The sequence below is a fragment of the Bos mutus genome, chromosome 5, assembly GCF_027580195.1.
Source record: "Bos mutus isolate GX-2022 chromosome 5, NWIPB_WYAK_1.1, whole genome shotgun sequence".
Lineage (NCBI taxonomy): Eukaryota > Metazoa > Chordata > Mammalia > Artiodactyla > Bovidae > Bos > Bos mutus.
In genome coordinates this window covers 18,508,377-18,529,683 of record NC_091621.1, presented here as the reverse complement: position 1 = coordinate 18,529,683, position 21,307 = coordinate 18,508,377, and the positions used below count along the sequence as shown (strand labels likewise).

The window sequence follows — 21,307 nt, the reverse complement described above, 5'->3', positions numbered from 1 at the left end:
TTGGGAGGTGAGCAAAATATGTCAGCAAAATTAATTAATATATTGTCCCTTACAATATAGTTATTGTGGCCAAAATCTAAAAAGTGAATCAAATATATGATCCTGCCAGGCCTTTGGAATACGTACCACATCACTGCCAGACACAGTGAATGTGGAAGTGAGAGAGCAGCAGTTTCTAACCATCCAGTTCAGAGGCTTCCCTCTTCATAGAATGTCTTTGAAAATTCAAACCAGGTTTTCTCACTTGCAAAGTAGTTTTTTTTTTAATCTAAGACACTTTTTTATAGGATGTTGCATACTTTTCCTGGTACCAAGAAATAGGCATGCTTAAACAGTGACATCAAAAAAAGAGACTGATAATATTAGCTAAAACAGAAAGACAAACAAGTTGAAGGAACTGAATTGCTATAGGATATGCAATGGGTAAATTTAACTCAGATGACCATGATATCTACTACTGTGGGCAAGAATCCCTTAGAAGAAATGGAGTAGCTATCATAATCAACAAAAGAGTCTGAAATGCAGTACTTGGATGCAATCTCAAAAATGACAGAATGATCTCTGTTCGTTTCCAAGGCAAACCATTCAATATCACAGTAATCCAAGTCTATGCCCTGATCAGTAATACTGAAGAAGCTGAAGTTGAACTGTTCTATGATGATTTACAAAACCTTCTAGGACGCTCAAAAAAGATGTTCGTTTCATTATAGGGGACAGGAATGCAAAAGTAGGAAGTCAAGAAATACCTGGAGTAACAGGCAAATTTGGTCTTGGAGCACAGAATGAAGCAGGACAAAGGCTAATAGAGTTTTGACAAGAGAACGCACTGCTCATAGCAAACACCCTCTTCCAACAACACAAGAGAACACTCTACACATGGACATCACCAGATGGTCAACACCAAAATCAGATTGATTATATTCTTTGCAGCCAAAGATGGAGAAGCTCTATATAGTCAGCAAAAAAAAGACTGGGAGCAGACAGTGGCTCAGATCATGAACTCTTTATTGCCAAATTCAGACATAAATTGAAGAATCTAGGGAAAACCACTAGATTAGTCAGGTATGACTTACATGAAATTCCTTATGATTATACAGTGGAAGTGACAAATAGATTCAAAGGATTAGATCTGATAGACAGAGTGCCAGAAGAACTATGGACAGAGGTTTGTGACATTGTACAGGAGACAGATCAAGACGATCCCCAAGAAAAAGAAATGCAAAAAGGCAAAATGGTTGTCTGAGGAGGCCTTACAAATAATTGTGAAAAGAAGAGAAGCAAGAGGCCAAGGAGAAAAGGAAATATATATACCCATTTGAATGCAGAGTTCCAAAGAATAGCAAGGAGAGATTAGAAAGCTCTTCTCAGTGATCAATGCAAAGAAATGGAAGAAAACAACAGGATGAGAAAGACTAGAAATCTCTTCCAGAAAATTAGAGATATCAAAAGAACATTTCATGCAAAGATGGGCTCAGTACAGGACAGAAATTTTATGGACCTAACAGAAGCAAAAGATATTAACAAGTGGGAAAAATACATAGAAGAACCAAACAAAAAAGATCTTTACGATGCACAGAATCATGATGATATGATCACTCACCTAGAGCCAGACATCCTGGAGTGTGAAGTCGACTGGGCCTTAGGAAGCATCACTACAAACAAACCTCGTGGAGGTGATGGAATTCCTGTTGAGCTATTTCAAATCCTAAAAGATGGTGCTGTGAAAGTGCTGCACTCAATATACCAGCAAATTTGGAAAACTCAGCAGTGGCCACAAGACAGGAAAATGTCAGTTTTCATTCCAATCCCAAAGAAAGGCAACGCCAAAGAATGCTTAAAGTACTGCACAATTGCAGTCATCTCACACGCTAGCAAAGTAATGCTCAAAATTCTCCAAGCCCTTCTTCAACAATTCCTGAACCATGAACTTCCAGATGTTAAAGCTGGATTTAGAAAAGACGGAAGAACCAGAGATCAGATTGCCAACACCCACTGGATCATAGAACAAGCAAGAGAGTTCCGGTAAAACATGTACTTCTGCTTTATTGACTATGCCAAAGCCTTTGACTGTGTGAGTCACCAAAAACTGTGGGAAATTCTTAAAGAGGGGAATACCAGACCACCTGATCTGCCTGTTGAGAAATCTGTATACAGATCAGGAAGCAACAGTTAGAACTGGACACAGAACAACAGATTGGTTCCAAATCAGGAAAGGAGTATGTCAAGGCAGTATACTGTTACCCTGCTTATTTAACTTATATGCAGACTACATCATGAGAAACACCAAGCTGGAATCAAGATTGCCAGGAGAAATATCAATAACCTCAGATATGCAGATGATACCACCCTTACGGCAGACAGCAAAGAGGAACTAAAGAGCCTCTTGATGAAAGTGAAAGAAGAGAGTGTAAAAGTTGGCCTACAATTCAACGAACAGAAAACTAAGATCATGACATCTGATCCTATCACTTCATGGCAAATAGATGGGGAAACAATGGAAACAGTGACAGACTTTATTTTCTTGGGCTGCGAAATTACTGCAGATGGTGACTGCAGCCATGAAATTAAAAGACACTTGTTCCTTGGGAAAAAAGCTATGATCAACTTAGACAGCATATTACAAAGCAGAGACATTACTTTGTTGAAAAACGTCCATCTAGTCAAAGCTATGGTTTTTCCAGTAGTCATGTATGGATGTGAGAGTTGGACTTAAAGAAAGCTTGCTTGGGGCTGGTGCACTGGGATGACTCAGAGGGATGGTATGGGGAGGGAGGTGGGAGGACTGTTCAGGATGGGGAACACATGTACATCCGTGGTGGATTCATGTCACTGTATGGCAAAACCAATACAATATTGTAAAGTAATTAGCTTCCCATTAAAATAAATAAATTTATATTAAAAATAATAAAAATAAAGAGAAAAAAAAAAAACAAAGCTGAGCACTGAAGAATTGATGCTTTTGAACTGTGGTGTTGGAGAAGACTCTTGAAAGTCCCTTGGACTGCAAGGAGATTCAACCAATCCATCCTAAAGGAACTCAGTCCTGAATGTTCTTTAGAAGGACTACTGTTGAAGCTGAAACTCCAATACTGTGGCCACCTGATGCGAAAAACTGACTCATTTGAAAAGACCCTGATGCTGAGAAAGATTGAAGGTGGGAGGAGAAGGGGATGACAGAGGATGAGATGGTTGGATAGCATCACTGACTCAATGGCCACGAGTTAGAGTAAACTCCGGGAATTGGTGATGGACAGGGAAGCCTGGTGTGCTGCAGTCCATGGGGTAGCAAAGAGTTGGACACGACTGAGCAACTGAACTGAACTGAACTGATACAAAATTTGCCCCCATTAATATATTCATGATAATGAGAGCAGACAAGGAGGAGAGTTATATAAAGGTACAAAATTTTAATCTATTTTATAACAACTATAAGTGGAGTATATTTAAAAATTTTTGAATCACTATTTTGTACACTTAAACTTATGTTTAAATCAACTATACCACAATAAAAAAAGGAAAATATAGTTTTCAAATTATGTTAAATAAAAAATTATGAAATCAAGGGTATTTAGTTGCATCAAAATATCCCTAGCAGTGTACGAGGGTCTGTCTGTCTCCACAATCTCACCATCATTTGTTATTGACTTTGATTACAGCTGTCCTAATAAGTATGAAGTGGTATCTCAGTGTGATTTTTTTTTAATTAATTTTTATCAGTGTACAGTTGTTTTATGACGTTGCATTAGTTTCTACTATACTGCAAAATGAATCAGCCATACATATACATATATCTCCTCCCTCTGGACTTCCTTTCCATTCAGGTCATGGTGCAGCTGCTCTGAAGAAGAGGTGACAGTTCCTCAAATGTTAAACATCGAATTATCATATGATCCAGCAATTCCACTCCAAGGCATACACTCAAGACACATGAAAACATGTCCACACAGAAATTGTACTCAAATATTTATAGCAGCATGATTCATAAAAGGCAAAGAGTGGAAATGATCCAAATATCCATCAATTGATGAATGGATAAGCAAATTGCAGTCTACCATACAGTGGAATATATTATTCATCCCTAGAAAGGAATGTAGTACTATAACATGCTACAACATGAATGAACCTTGAAAACATAATACTAAACAAAATAATCTAGTCACAGAAGACCACGTGTTATATTATTATATTTATATGAAATATCCAGATAGGAAAATATAAGAGATAAAGTAGATGAACAGTTGATTACAGCTCAGGGGTAGGGGAATCAGGACATGAGAGCTGTCGGGTTGGGAACCATTTTGGAGAATGAAAATGTCCTAAAATTGATTATGGTGATGGCTGCATAACTGTGAATGTACTAAAAGCCATCAGATTGTGTACTTTTAAATGGGTGTATTGGATGCAATGGGAATTATGTCTCAGTAAAGTTGTTTAAAAACAGTCCCAGCACTCTACCAAACAAACAAAAAAAATACTTCTACCCCAAAGGCATTCCTCCAGAGGTTTTGGACACTCTTCTATCTATAAATGATAAAAAAAAAAAAAAGTATGAGTCTAGAGAATATAGTATTTAAGGAATAAAAGTAATAATAATAGCAATAGTTAATATATATATATATAGCCCCCGCATTTGCATGTGTGCTCAGTCATGTCCAACCCTTTGTGACCACATGGACTGTAGCCCACCAGGTTCTTCCATCCATGGGATTTCCCAGGCAAGAATAGTGGATTGGGTTGCCATTTCCTTCTCCAATATAGCCCCGGCTGCTGCTGCTGCTGCTGCTGCTGCTGCTGCTAAGTCGCTTCAGTCGTGTCTGACTCTGTGTGACCCCATAGATGGCAGCCCACCAGGCTCCCCTGTCCGTGGGATTCTCCAGGCAAGAATACTGGAGTGGGTTGCCATTTCCTTCTCCAATGCATGAAAGTGAAAAGTGAAAGTGAAGTCACTCAGTCGTGTCTGACTCCTAGCGACCCCATGGACTGCAGCCCACCAGGCTCCTCCATCCATGGTATTTTCCAGGCAAGAGTACTGGAGTGGGGTGCCATTGCCTTCTCTGAATATAGCCCCTGCTATATGCCAAATACCATTTTAAGTACTTAAAATGTAAATTAACAGTTAGTTCTCACAACAGCCCTATGAAGAAGATGCTTTTACTGTCTTTGTTTCACAGATGAAAAATTGCATGCTCTGGAAGTTTATAATTACAGGCATTCCCTGTTGATACTGCAGTTCAGTTCCAACCACCACGATAAAGCAAGTATCAAAATAAAGCAAGTTACATAACCAGTGCACACAAAAGTTAAGCTTACACCATACTATAGTCTATTAAGTGTGCAATAGCAGCACTATGTCTAAAAAATGTACACACCTTAATTTAAAAATACTTTATTGCTAAAAAATGCTAAATCATCATCTGAGCCTTTAGTGAGTTGTAATGTTTTCTCTGGTGGAGGGTTTGAAATATTGCGAGAATTACGAATACGTGACACAGAATCACAGTGAGCAAATGCTGTTGGAAAAAGGGTGCTCCATGCAGGGTTTCCCCCAAAGCTTCAATTTGTAAAATACACGATATTTGGGAATATTGGGAATAAAGTAAAGCTCAAATAAAATGAAGTATGCCTGAAGGAAGAATCAGAGGCGGGATCTGAACTCATATACTCAGGATCCATAGCCTGTGCTCCTAACTAAAGAGGAACAGGCACGGACAAGTCAGTTCCCCTAGGAAATCATGTAGCCAAAAGGAATCACATGACATATTAAACCTACCTCAACACCATGACTGACCTCATGTCACCATGGCATAAACCACTCTGCTCACAAGCTTCATTGCCTAATCTCACAGTGTCAGGCTGTGTTAGTTTTCTACAGCTGCTGTGATAAGCCATCAGAAACTTAGTGGCTTATAATAACCCAAATTTATTATCATAGTTCTGGTGGTTAGAAATCTCCCTGGGCTAAAATCAAGGTGTCAGTGGAAGGCCAAAGGAAGAATCTGTTTCCTTGCCTTTTCTAGTTCCTAAAAGTCGCCCGAATTCTTGACTTGTGGCCACATTCCTACATCCTCAAACCACCAACATTGGGCTGAATCTTTTTTGTGCTGCTATTTCATTTATCAGATGCCTGGTGAGTACAATGGACACCTGTAGATTATTAGGGATAATCATAAGGTCATCTAAAGGGCAGCCTTACTTCTCCCCTGCCTTGTAACAAAACATTCCTAGGGTGAAGGGATTATGATCTGGGGAGCCATCATTTTGCCCTTATTCTGCCTACCACCAGGACATACAAAGATGTGTTCATAAAATTTAGATTGAAAGCAGAATATAATCATAGAGTTGTTCTAGGAACTGTTTCTAATAAACAGGTGAAACAATTTTGTAAATTCATCACAGTTCAGTTCAGTTCAGTCACTCAGTCATCTCTGACTATTTGTGACGCCATGGACTGCAGCATGCCAGGTTTTGCTGTCCATCACCAACTCTGAGAGCTTACTTAAACTTATGGCCATCTAGTCAGTGATGCCATGTCAAACATCTCATCCTCTGTTGTCACCTTCTCCTCCTGCCCTCAATCTTTCCCAGCATCAGGGTCTTTTCCAGTGAGTCAGTTCTTCGCATCAGGTGGCCAAAGTATTGGAGGTTCAGTTTCAGCATCAGTCCTTCCAATGAACATTCAGGACTGATTTCCTTTAAGATGGACTGGTTGGATCTCTTTGCAGTTCAAGGGACTCTCAAGAGTCTTCTCCAACACTACAGTTCAAAAGCATCAATTCTTCGGCACTCAGCTTTCTTCACAGTCCAACTCTCACATCCATACATGACTACTGGAAAAACCATAGATGGATGTTTGTCAGTAAAGTAATGTCTCTGCTTTTTAATACACTGTCTAGGTTGATCATAGCTTTTCTCCCAAGGAGCAAGTGTCTTTTAATTTCCTGGCTGCAATCACCATCTGCAGTAATTTGGGAGCCCAAGAAAATAAAGTCTGTCACTATTTCCATTGTTTCCCCATCTATTTGCCCTGAAGTGATGGGACCGGATGCCATGATCTTAGTTTTCTGAATGTTGAGTTTTAAGCCAACTTTTTTACTCTCTTCTTTCACTTTCATCAAGAGGCTCTTTAGCTCCTCTTCACTTTCTGCCATAAGGGTGGTGTCATCTGCATATCTGAGGTTACTGATATTTCTCCCAGCAATCTTGATTCCAGCTTGTGCTTCATGCAGTCTGGCATTCCCCATGATATACTCTGCATATAAGTTAAATAAGCAGGGTGACAACATACAGCCTTGATATACTCCTTTCCCCATGTGACTCCTTTCCCCATGTGGAACCAGTCTGTTGTTCCATGTCCAGTTCTAACTGTTGCTTCTTGACCTGCATACAGATTTCTCAAGCGGCAGGTCAGGTGGTCTGGTATTCCCCTCTCTTTACGAATTTTCCACAGTTTTTGGTGATTCACACACTCAAAGGCTTTGGCATAGTCAACAAAGCAGAAGTACATGTTTTCCTGGAACTCTCTTGCTTTTTCAATGATCCAACGGATGTTGGCAATTTGATCTCTGGTTCCTCTGTCTTTTCTAAATCCAGCTTGAACATCTAAAAGTTCTCAGTTCACATACTGTTGAGGCCTCGTTTGGAGAATTTTGAGCATTACTTTGCTTGCATATGAGATGAGTGCAATTGTGCAGTAGTTTGAACATTCTTTGGCATTGCCTTTCTTTGGGACTGGAATGAAAACTGACATTTTCCAGTCTTGTGGCCACTGCTGAGTTTTCCAAATTTGCTGGTATATTGAGTGCAGCACTTTCACAGCATCATCTTTTAGGACTTGAAATAGCTCAACAGGAATTCCACCACCTCCACTAATTTTATTTGTAGTGATGCTTCTTAAGGCCCACTTGACTTCACATTCCAGGATGTCTGGGTTTAAATAGCGTCTAAGAGTCCCCAGTGGAGGCGGGGGTCAACAGTGCCCTGCTGCGGGGTCAGGGGCACTGAATGCAATGGTGCGGGCATAAGTCCTTTTGAAGGAGGTCACCGTTACTGCCATTACCTCTACCATAGTTTGGACTCAGGGCGAACAACAGGGAGGGAATACAGCCCCACCCATCAACAGAAAATTGAATTCAAGATTTACTGAGCATGGCCCTGCCCATCAGAGCAAGACCCAGATTCCTCCCCCAGTCAGTCTCTCCCATCAGGAAGCTTCCACAAGACTCTTACAGAATGAAAACCACAATCACAGATTATTAAACAAGCTGATCACCATGGAGCACAGCCTTGTCTAAATCACTGAAACTATGAGCCATGCCATGTAGGGCCAGCCAAGACTAAGGGGTCATGGTGGAGTATTCTGACAAAATGTGGTCCACTGGAGAAGGGAATGGCAAACCACTTCAGTATTCTTGCCTTGAGAGCCTCATGCTGCTGCTGCTGCTAAGTCACTTCAGTCGTGTCTGACTCTGTGTGACCCCATGGACAGCAGCCTACCAGGTTCCTCTGTCCACAGGATTCTCCAGGCAAAAATACTGGAGTGGGCTGCCATTACCTTCTCCATAAGAACCTCATACACAGTATGAAAAGGTAAAAAGATAGGACACTGAAAGATGAACTCACCAAGTCGATAGGTGCCCAATATGCTACTGGAGAAGAGTGGAGAAATAAGTCTGGAAAGAATGAAGAGATGAAGCCAAAGCAAAGAGAATGCCCAGTTGTGGATGTGACTGGTGATGGAAGTAAAGCCCGATGCTCTAAAGAACAATATTGCAGAGGAACCTGAAATGTTAGGTCCATGAATCAAGGCAAATTGGAAGTGGTCAAACAGGAGATGGCAAGAGTAAACACAGACATTTTAAGAATCAGTGAACTAAAATGGACTGGAATGGGAAAATTTAGTTCAGATGATCATTATATCTACTATTGTGGGAAAGAAACCCTTAGAAGAAATGGAGTAGCCATCATAGTCAAAAAAAGAGTTAGAAATGCTGAACCTGGATTAAATCTCAAAAATGACAGAATGACCTCTATTTGTTTTCAAGGCAAACCATTCAATATCACAATTATCCAAGTCTATGCCCCAACCACTAACGCTAAAGAAGCTGAAGTTGAATGTTTCTGTGAAGACCTACAATACGTTCTAGAACTAACACCAAAAAAAGATGTTCTTTTCATCACAGGGGACTGGAATGCAAAAGTAGGAAGTCAAGAGACAGCTGGAGTAACAGGCAAGTTTGGCCTTAGAGTATAAAATGAGGCAGGGCAAAGGCTAACAGAGATTTTCCAAGAGAACACACTGGTCATAGCAAACACCCTCTTCCAACACCACAAGAGATGATTCTACACATGGACATCACCAGATGGTCAATACTGAAATTCATCACAATACTCTTACAATTAGAGTAGGCAGCAAACCAAACGCAAAACAGGAAATTTCACCAGTTAAATATAGTTTCTGAAAAGCATATGGACTGGTTAGAAGAATATCTGACTTCAAATTCTTTCTCTTTCTAGTTATGCAGTTTTGAGCAAGACACTGACAGTGTTGAGCATTAGTTTTCTCATCTGCACAGTGAGGAAATTAATCACTGACCTGCTTTACACCAGGATTGCACTAAGGGTCAAATTAAATTAAATCTTTGCAAGTAGTAAAGCCTTATACAAATAAAATATGAATGAGAAATCCTGACATAATCATTTTTGTTCAAGATACAGTTATTTTTTAAAGGGTGCAAATGACAAAGACAATAAGAAAAATAAAAAACTTAAAGCCTCTACATTTATATTAAAATGAACATTTATATTAGCAATAGTAACAAAACATAATTCTATTGTTATTATTATTGAAATTTATCATTTCCTACTTTTATAATATCCTTTTAGTGAAGGAAGGGTTTATATTTAGCTCTATTTTATGTACAGAGAAACTGAAGCTTAATCTCTTCACTAAAATCACACAGAATATAGAGTCACAGAAAGACTAAATATTTAAAGTGTCAACTTTAAAATCTGTTCTATTTTTGAAAGGGATGTAAATACCAGCCAAGCCAATATTCCCATTCACACTGAGTATGCATCCTAAGTAGCTTTAGTCATGTACAACTCTTTGTGACCCCATACACTGTAGCCTGCTAGGCTCCTCTGTCCTTGGGATTCTCCAGGCAAGAATACTGGAGTGGGTTGCCGTGCGCTCCACCAGGGGATCTTCCCAACCCATGGATTGAACCCACATCTCTTATATCTCCTGCATTGGCAGGCGGGTTCTTTAAGATCCACCACTTCCACAGGCAGCATGATTTAGAATGACTCATAAAAAATGTTACTATACATTGAGAGTACTCACAAGGGAGCTCTATCAACACAGAGTCCAAAAGTCTTTTAGTTCCCAAGATTCCCGTGTCTAAGGTTGCCCAGGTGACCATCACATCTTCAGATTAACTGCTAAAAAAAAAAATCAGAGAATGGCATCAGTTCAGTTCAGTTCAGTCGCTCAGTCACGTCCGACTCTCTGAGACCCCATGAATCGCAGCACACCAGGCCTCCCTATCCATCACAAACTCCCGGAGTTCACTCAGACTCATGTCCTTCGAGTCAGTGATGCCATCCAGCCATCTCATCCTCTGTCGTCCCCTTCTCCTCCTGCCCCCAATCCCTCCCAGCATCAGAGTCTTTTCCAATGAGTCAACTCTTCACATGAGGTGGCCAAAGTACTGGAGTTTCAGCTTCAGCATCATTCCCTCCAAAGAAATCCCAGGGCTGATCTCCTTCAGAATGGACTGGTTGGATCTCCTTGCAGTCCAAGGGACTCTCGAGAGTCTTCTCCAACACCACAGTTCAAAAGCATCAATTCTTCAGTGCTCAGCCTTCTTCACAGTCCAACTCTCACATCCATACATGACCACAGGAAAAACCATAGCCTTGACTAGACGGACCTTTGTTGGCAAAGTAATGTGTCTGCTTTTGAATATAATCACTTAAATATTGAGATGCATGATAAAAAGAAAAATGAAAAAAATATCCAACTCTATCTCTGAAAGACTGGATAGCATGTAGCTTTCCGTTGTCCAGGGTGAAATTACTGTTTGCCTTTTCTAAATCTCCAAGGCTTTATTTCAAGCCCATTTTTAGACAGGGACACGTTTTCTCGTTAAATTACTTCACATCACCACTAACTTGTTATAACTACCATGCCTGCCTTTATATGTGCCTGCCTTTACATTTTCCTGCAAAAACATCAAAGAGATTCACCTCAGTCAAGTATATTTCGGACTTCAAAACTAAAAATAGCTTGTCTTTAACTTTTTGAGACTTTTCTTTCCACTTTTGGTAGGATAATGAAAAAGTGTGTGTGTATGTGTATGTTTATAAAGCAATAACTTGAAATTTTTACATAAATACATTAAGAATCTATTTACATTAAATTTATTCATTTAAAAACTGAAGAAGAATTTCAATAAGATTTCTGAGCTGTAACAATAAATCAGAAAATTTTGTAAAAGACCATCAAAATTTTACCATCAATTCATGTATGTTCTTTTATTATATAGTCCTTAAGACAAGTTTTTGACTTCTCCATCCAATCCCATTAATTATAAAAAATAAAAGAGGATGTAGTAATTTTTAACTACTCCATGATTACTAAATTAAGTCAGTTAATATTTGTAAAATGCTAGCACTCATCTCACACACTAGTAAAATGATGTTTAAAATTCTCCAAGCCAGGCTTCAGCAATACATGAACTGTGAACTTCCAGATGTTCAAGCTGGTTTTAGAAAAGGCAGAGGAACCAGAGATCAAATCGCCAACATCTGCTGGATCATCAAAAAACTAAGAGAGTTCCAGAAAAATATCGATTTCTGCTTTAATTACTATGCCAAAGCCTTTGACTGTGTGGATCACAATAAACTGTCGAAAAATCTGAAAGATATGGGAATACCAGACTACCTGACCTGTCTTTTGAGAAACCTGTATGCAGGTCAGGAAGTAACAGTTAGAACTGGACATGGAAGAGACTGGTTCCAAATAGGAAATGGAGTACGTTAAGGCTGTATATTGTCACCCTGCTTATTTAACTTCTATGCAGAGTACATCATGAGAAACGCTGGGCTGGAGGAAGCACAAGCTGGAATCAAGATTGCCAGGAGAAATATCAATAACCTCAGATATGCAGATGACACCACCCTTAAGGCAGAAAGTGAAGAGGAACTAAAGAGCCTCTGGATGAAAGTGAAAGAGGAGATTGAAGAAGTTGGCTTAAAGCTTCAGAAAACTAAGATCATGGCATCTGGTCCCATCACTTCATGGCAAATAGATGGGGAAACAGTGGAAACAGTGGCTGACTTTATTTTTCTGGGCTCCAAAATCACAGAGATGGTGATTGCAACCAGGAAATTAAAACACTTACTCCTTGGAAGGAAAGTTATGACCAACCTAGACAGCATATTAAAAAGCAGAGATATTACTTTGTCAACAAAGGTCCACCTAGTCAAGGCTATGGTTTTTCCAGTGGTCATGTATGGATGTGAGAGTTGGACTATAAAGAAAGCTGAGTGCCAAAGAATTGATGCTTTTGAACTGTGGTGTTGGAAAAGACTCTTGAGAGTCCCTTGGACTGCAAGGAGATCCAATCAGTCCATCCTAAAGGAGATTAGTCCTGGGTGTTCATTGGAAGGTCTGATGCTGAAGCTGAAACTCCAATACTTTGGTCACCTGATTTGAAGAGTTGACTCATTAGAAAATACCCTGATGCTGGGAAAGATTGAGGGCAAGAGGAGAAGGGAACGACAGAGGATAAGATGGTTGGATGGAATCACCGACTCATTGGACATGGGTTTGGGTGGACTCCGGGCAGTGAGGCCTGGCGTGCTGTGGTTCATGGGTCGCAAAGAGTCGGACATGACTGAGCGACTGAACTGAACTGAACTGAGCATAGTATTTGCTACTAAATAAGAAAAGAAAAATGTACTATGAACAATTATTATTATTATTAATAGTTGTCAGTTAAGATAGTGAAAAATATTAGTTTATATAGATGAATAAATATTAGTTCCTTGTTTATTCCTGACTTGAAAAATATGAGATTTATTCACATACATGTCTTATTTGTCATATTATTAACAAACATAATTAAGGAACTTTCAGATATTATCCAGAAAAATCAGATTGTTTAATAGAGCATGGTGTAATGCAAAGATTATTGAATATTTCACAAAAGTAAAAACTAAGAGGAGAGAACATAGGTAATACCATGTCATTGAGATAGCACTTGCAATGTCACCTGGCTTGACCAGAGAACTTCAACATTGTAGTCTAAAATGGAAAGAATTTCAGGCTGGCAGTCAATCTGCTTACTGTGGAAGTTCCAGGACTATAATAAGTAGATTAGGCACATGTAACTGTCTCATTTAGTAACTATCCCATGAAAATTTGTCAATTCTACACATGAAGAACTTCCTTATAGTGACAATTAAGTTCATTTGAATTTAGAATCAATATTAAAATATATTTTACAAAATTACTTACCGGTGGTGTTATACCACAACAAGCAAAATTTATATAATAAAGTTAACACGTTTAGGAACATAACATCTTATTACAATTAACTTAATTTTTTGCTTCCATGAGTACCACTGAAAATCCATCATTTTGGATTTAATTTCATGTGAAGACATGATGGTAAATTGGTATAATTTGATATAATTCATTTTTGTCCACAAATTATATTATTTATCCCCTGCCCCATTAAGGTTACTAATATTTGAGAATAATGAAATAAGGAAGATTTTTTCTTTCCTTTGTATCTTAACTATAAAATTATGTTAATGGTTTGAGTTTAGAAATTCCCTGATTTTACTCTAGAATATCAGAATAAGCTTAATTTATAGGATTTTGTTGTAAAAAATGGGGCAACAAAAGTTTTCTCATTTGCTTTAATGTATACTTTTACTATTTTTTTTAAACAGAAACAAGCCACAGGCCTTAAAAGGTAAGTGCTTGTGAGCTGATACATCTTTAAAAAAAAAAGACTAATTTGACGGTCATATGATCATATCCATTAAATAAACAATTTTTTTAAGTAAGTAGTTAAAGTGAAATGAAACACTTTCTATTTGTTTTGGCATGCTTTTTGACCTTCTGAGTAACCTTCACCTTGTGTAAAAGTTAGTATATGTGACCTTCTGAAACATGCATGTCTAAACCACAGAGAAGTTTGACAAAGGTTTTTACTTACTAACAAAAAACTATATTATAGGCCCCTTACTGTAAAAGCCATGTGCCCCAACTAAGACCCAGTGCAGCCAGTTCAGTTCAGTTCAGTTGCTCAGTAACTGAGCAACTTAGTCGGGGCATGTGAGATCTAGTTCCCCAACCAGGGATTGAACCCGGGTACCCCTACATTGGGAGCACAGTTCTCTGACTTTTTATACTGAAAATCAACACAAATAAGAAATGGTGGTCCAGTGGCTAAGACTCCATTCCCAATTCAGGAGTGCCCAGGTTCAATCCCTGATCAGGGAACTAGATCTCATGTGCCCCAACAAAGACCCAGTGCAGCCAAATAAATATTAAAAAATAAATAAATAATAGGAATTTCTAAGTCCTTGGAAAGTTGTGTTAATGTCTAATCTCTTTTCCAATTATCAGGTAGAAAAATATAATTTTTAATTTTGTAATTTCAGAGGCCATTATTTAGGTGATTAAGTGGCCATACTTTTTAGAAAAAAAACAGCAGCTATTTCAGGATTTTAATATTTCATGGTGTCATGAAGTTCTATGTCCAGAGTATGGTCATCTAATAATTAATTAAATTTGAATCTTTTTTTGCAACTAAAATGCATTACTCAGGGTTCATGATCTTTTCTAACTCATGAGCAAATCTTAATTAAGACAAATAAAATATATTTTTATAAAAGTTCTTTTTAAAGAGGCTAAGAAGTTGTGATATAGAGGAAGAAAATATATTATTCATATTTACACCTGGTTGGTTATTCCCCCTTGAGTGATAAAAGTTAAAAAATTACATTAACTAAAATAGGTAATTTTACTGATATATTTGACAGAATGGTCAAGAGAATCTATTTTAGAAAACAGCAGATAAACCTACTTTCCCAGGAGAGTGTTTTCTCCTTTAACTTAACAGCATCATGCAATTATATTTGTAAATATTCAGTGTTCATTAGGGTTTAAGAAAATGTTCCTTGAATGAATTATTCATAAATACCTCAATCATAATTCCATACTTTATGCTAGTAGTTAGCATTAGTAATAAAGCAAAAAATAACTGAGAACCCACCTATTATTTTCTTTTAAATCTCTTTCTCCTTTCCTTTCCTCACAAGCGCAGAAAGCATGTTTGTTTTGGAAGCAAATAGCAAATACTACAGAAGGAGAACTTAAAGTGAGAGATAATGATTGAGGCAAAAATGTAAAATCACATCAGCTGATAAGTGACTGACTGACCCAAGGTTGAAGAATGTGAGGGCATTAGGACAAAGCTAAAGAATAACAGTCCTTCTGCTGTTAAGTGACAGGCATGAGACTCCACGTCATACTCCTAGATACTCAAAAACAAATCTTCTATTTTAAGTTTACACAACCACCAAAGGTGATCTCTGAAAGTCACAGAAGGCAGATTCTCCAAAGCCTTGTAACATACAACCACAGAAACACTATTTACAGCTACTGTCTGTAGTCATTTTCATGGCCAACTTCAAGAAATTCTATTGTGCTCCTTAACAAGGAGTATAACCTAAAATTGATAAACAAGCACAACAAAATTACATAAGTAGAATTCAAGGAAATGACTTAAACCATCTTAGAATAAACAAAAAGTGAGAAAATAGAAAAACCAAAATTTATGATTATAGAACTTCAGTAAAAATATTGAAGGCACAATTCTTGTTCACATATCTTTGTTATGGAGATGTAAATCACCTGCCCTCCTAATTGAGAAGTCAAAGATGAGAGAAAAATCAGTATTAAAAACAAATACAATTTCTTCAAGTACTGTACTGAAAACTAACCATGACTAAGGTTGAAGCCAAAACACATTGAAAAACCATATCTTAATCAGCTTGTCTTATTGGTGTCACCGTACTTAGTTTACCATATTTTTAAAATGCAAGTTGAGGTAGCTATGAGGTGGACTGGCATGGGGAAACGTGAAGAAAGCAAAACATACAGCAGTTCCTATTAGCCTCTGTCTTCCCTAGAGCCAAATTTACATTTATATTTTTTTCTCTGAAACAAAGTGTACACTAGAGCCTTTAGCAACATTATTTTTTTTTTTTATTTTTATTTATTTTTTTATTTTATTTTTTCAGTTTAGTTTTTTTTTTTTTTTGAGGATTTAATTAATTTTATTTTATTTTTAAACTTTACATAATTGTATTAGTTTTGCCAAATATCCAGGTTCAATGCGCGATACTGGATGCTTGGGGCTGGTGCACTGGGACGACCCAGAGGGATGGTATGGGGAGGGAGGAGGGAGGAGGGTTCAGGATGGGGAACACATGTATACCTGTGGTGGATTCATTTTGATATTTAGCAACATTATTTTTACATATGATTAGGATGGACAAATATGTATGGTGCCTTAAACAATGTGCTTCAAAGACCTCCAACTAGATGGAGTATAACTGACCACAAGGGCACAAGCCGCTGAGATATGAACACCCATTATTGGATTTGCACAGAATCCGCACTTCCCACAGGCTTCTCCCAGCCTGCACCTGAGCACACCTGACATGAAAGCAGATGGTCCTTGGGATATATGCCTCTAATGGCTAGTTTTGGCTGGGGGCAGGGAGTGGTGGGCTTCCACATACCATTGCCTTGTATATGTTGGGTGTTCAATAGTTATTTGGGGGAAATTAAACCATCATTGTTATTGAGATGTCAAAGCCCAGATTGCTGCATAAACATAAAAACAAATTAAACTCAGTGTGAAACTTAGTTTTAATATGATTTTTTGGTTTCCTAATGCAATTCCAGCAAATGCGTTAGAAAACTACAGAGAGATAGTTTTGTTCCAGGTAAATATAACCTCTGATAGAGATGTCTAAAAGTTAAATGGGCTGCTACAATCCTCTTGATTACTCTAGCATTCCCATTTTATAGAACAGGGAACACTAGGCTTGAAGAAGCCAAGTTTTCAGGATTACACAATGTTAGGGGCAGGAGCCAAGATTCCAACCTCAATTTTGCTCACGCTTTCCAAACTACCATACAGTTAGAAGATATATCTTTCATTAAAAGACCTTGCATGCTTGCATCAAAGAGTGGATGGACGATGTAATGTGTAAAACCACTTCCAATGCTAAATTATAATGAATTTTTTGAGGAAATCCACTTGATGGTGTCGTATCTCTTTTATTTTCTATACGCCACCTTTCTTTTTCATATAGTGTAGAACAAGTGAATCTACAGATCCCATTTAAAGTTCTTGATTTCTATTACAGTTATTGCAGTGCTTAGGTAAGACGATGTTGTTTTTAAATACAGCAATGGAAATTAACATCATTAAGAAAGAATCTGCCCTAATAATCAAATGATGCTACACAAACCTAAATAGTAAATATTAGACAATAGTATATTTTTAAGTAAAATATTATTAAGCAGGTGACAGAATCAGAAGCATAAATTCAGTTATTTTTAATCCAAAACTTGTACTGAATTGACTGACTGACAAGGTATGTCTGTTATTCAATACCTACAGAATTTTGAACAGTGCCACACTCACTTACTCAAATATTAATGTGGTTGAAGTCACATCACTGCACTCTTTGGAATCAAAATAGTGAAATACCTTTAAACTAAAGCTCTATTTACAAATTTGAAGCCATCAAATTCTACAATGCCTCTGTCTCTCATACTCTCAAGCCCTTAATAAACTGTTTCCTCTAATCTCTAATCCTCTTTCTCAGTCTCTTGCTCACACAACTACAGTGCTGTGTATTTTTTCCTTTTGGTTCATACTCTCCACTCTACTACACTCCTCTTAATGTCTTTCCTAATATTTTTCATTGAATCCTCTAGAGCTCCCATTTTTTTTTTCAAATAAATTACCTAATTCCTAACCTAGACATTGGACTCTCTCTATGATCTTTTCCCCTTGAAGATCTAACTTAGATTGAGCCCTCTTGAATACCTGCTAATTCCTTATCTTTAGGTATAGAACAGAGGTTCAGCACAAACCTAGTTCTACTCTACATCTTACCATTACTTTTCAGTTCACACAAGGAAATGTTTCTTCACTTACGTTCATTTCACCAAGCTATACCATCCAGAAAACTAGGACCTAATATCCTTCAGACTGTTTCTTCAAAATTCATTTCTCTTCACTCCAAAGTCACACCATAATCAATATTCATAATCAATAACCATGCACTATAATCAGTAACCTAGCCAGAGAAACTGTGACCTCCACATCTACTCTCCTTTCAGTAACTCACTTACAACTTGAAGCTAATGGGCACTCTTAATGCTTCTACTACTGAAGTCTTAAACATTGACATTCCAATTCCCCATCATTTTCCTGTCCTTCAGACAACACTAAAAACATTATTTCTGTCAATTCTGTCCTGGGATTTCCTTGAAAGTTTCCCCTGTTTTGAGGCTTACATCTTCTCCCAAACCACTGACCCTTTCCTTCTTTTTTTAGTATTTATTTTTATTTATTTGGCTGTGCAGGGTCTTAGTCGTGGCATGCAGAATCTTTGCTCTTTACTTGCAGAATGTGCAGTCTTAGTCGTGGCACGTGAAATCTAGTTCCCCAACCAGGGATCAAACCCCACCTCCCTGCATTAGGAGCTCAGAGTCTTACCTACTGGACCACCAGAGAAGTCCCAAATTAGCCCTTTTCTAACCTCCTTTTCTTTTGTACTCTGCTGCAATGTTAATCTTCATTCAAATTCCATTTCTGCTACTCATTGGTAAAATATCTTGGGAACATTACTTAACAGGATTCTGTTTGTCTTTTAAAAATGAGCATAAAACTTAATACTTCATAGGAAAGGAGGGGACGAATGTGGCAATGTCTATAATGTACTAAGCAGAATTTCTAGCACATCAAGTACTCAACAAATATTAATATCACCTTTAATCATCAATGTTCTCAAGTCACTCACATCTTTGTCTTCTGGCAACAAGGAGCCTGGAACTTCCAAACTCAAAATGGGCACTGCAATTACAGTACTAAGTAAAGTTCAAAAACACATGAATTAACCTCACAAGTTGATGCCACTTGTTAACAGGACTTGTTAACAGGACTCTCAATGGCTTTCCCGTAAGCTTTTATCATATCTCTTGACACGTTCCTCTCCTTTCCAACGTGGTTCTAAACATCTTCCTTTCTCCTCAAGTTTCCCAATCACCCTGTCATGGGTCAATCTGTGGTTGATCGGGTTTCTTATTTGCAAAGAAAATGAAAACCATCAGACCAAGCATGAAATGCCATAAATGTGCACACTTCTGTAGCCCCTGTGAGTCCTTCATTCATTCCCTCCTGCCCTGGTAGTAGAGGTAAGCCACTTCCTGGTAACCAAATAGGCCCTCACCTAATATATGATATGTTCTGCCTGTCCGTGAATGGTTTTGCCATCTGATTTGACCCCTTCGTTTTCCTCTCCTATCATTTCTTCCTTGCACTATATATTCTAACCACACTGAATTCCGTTTTCAGCTCATCCCATGCTATTTCGTATCTTCCTGTCTTTACTGCCTTAGCAGTTGCCAGTGTCTATCAAGGAATCCTTTTCTCACTTTTCTATTAGCAAAGTTCCTATTTATTCTTCAAGACCCAACTGAATAATTCCTCTTTTGTGAGAGGAGGGAAGCAAGACGAGAGAGGACACTGACAAGTAGTGACAGGAGAAGGAACTCCCAGGAAAGGTGGTAACAGGGAAGCCTCACAGTATCTCACAATAGAGTTGATAGACGATAATCAGTTTTAATTATGATATCAGATTTCTTGTTTCCTTCTATCTTTAACACATATTTCCACTTATTTCATGAAAAACATTTCAACAGCTCTCTGACAGCTAACAGAGTCCTCAGCCTTTCAACTTTACAGATAATTACAAAAATATCTTCAACTGTCAGGAAATCACCAGATTTCCAACAGTTTATGAATAGACTTTGAAAGGAAAGGGAAGAAGGAAAAATCAAACTAACACACATTTGTTGGTGAGAAACTTAAAAAAAAAAAACAGAAATCATTGACTTTGATTTTTCTGCAATTTTCCCAAATTCCTTAAATACCAGATTCTTATAACATTATAATAAGGTAACGTCTGAAACTGACCGCGCAGAAGCGTGGCCCAGATGAGCTACCCCTTGCCCAATGTCAGGGGTGGTGACCGAGAGTGCCAGGCTGCGTCGGCACAGGAGCGGCCGAGAGGAGCTACCCCATGTCTCAGGTCAGGGGCGGCGGCCGAGACGAGCTACCCCACGTCCGAGGTCAGGGGAGGCGGGATGAACTACCTCATGCTCGAGGTCAGGGGCTGCGGCCGAGACGAACTACCCGACACCCGAGGTCATGGGCGGCGGCCTAGAGGAGCTACCACACAACCGAGGTCAGGGCGACGGCCTAGAGGAGCTACCCCACGTCCGAGGTCAGGGGAGGCAGGACGAACTACCCCACGTCCGAGGTCAGGGGAGGCGGGATGAACTACCTCGTGCCCGAGGTCAGGGGCGACGGCCTAGAGGAGCTACCCCACGTTTGAGGTCAGGGGAGGCCAGACGAACTACCTCATACCTGAGGTCGGGGCGGCGGCCTAGAGGAGCTACCACACAACTGAGGTCAGGGCGGCAGCTTAGAGGAGCTACCCCACGTCCGAGGTCAGGGGAGGCAGGATGAACTACCCCACATCCGAGATCAGGGGAGGCGGGACGAACTACCTCATGCCAGAGGTCAGGGATGGCAGCTGAGGCAAACTACTGCATGCCCGAGATCAGGGACACTGGCGAGAGGAGCTACCACACCCCCGAGGTCAGGGGCGGCGGCCTAGAGGAGCTACCCCATGTCTGAGGTCAGGGGAGGCGGGAGGAACTACCTCATGCCGGAGGTCAGGGGTGGCGGCTGAGGCGAACTACCACACACCCGAGGTCAGGGGCACTGGCCGAGAGGAGCTACCACACACCTGAGGTCAGGGCAGCGGCGTAGAAGAGCCTACCCCACGTCCGAGGTCAGGGGAGGCGGGACGATCTACCTCATGCCGGAGGTCAGGGGTGGCGGCCGAGGCGAACTACCGCACGACCGAGGTCAGGGGCACTGGGCAAGAGGAGCTACCTCACGCTCACTCTCTG

At 39.3% G+C, this 21,307-nt stretch overlaps 1 protein-coding gene across 5 annotated transcripts in view; it reads right to left on the bottom strand.

Moving 5' to 3' along the window:
• SLC16A7 (solute carrier family 16 member 7) overlaps positions 1–21,307 on the bottom strand; it is a 205,962-nt gene that overhangs the window by 130,212 nt on the left and 54,443 nt on the right. For 2 of the 5 annotated variants that reach the window (XM_070370515.1, XM_005898966.2), the window contains exon 2: positions 10,343–10,440. The exons of 2 other annotated variants lie outside the window; for them this stretch is intronic. The gene's annotated coding sequence lies outside the window, so the exon portion shown is untranslated. The remainder of the gene's footprint in view (positions 1–10,342; positions 10,441–21,307) is intronic. One more of the 5 variants, XM_070370516.1, reaches the window with a different exon arrangement.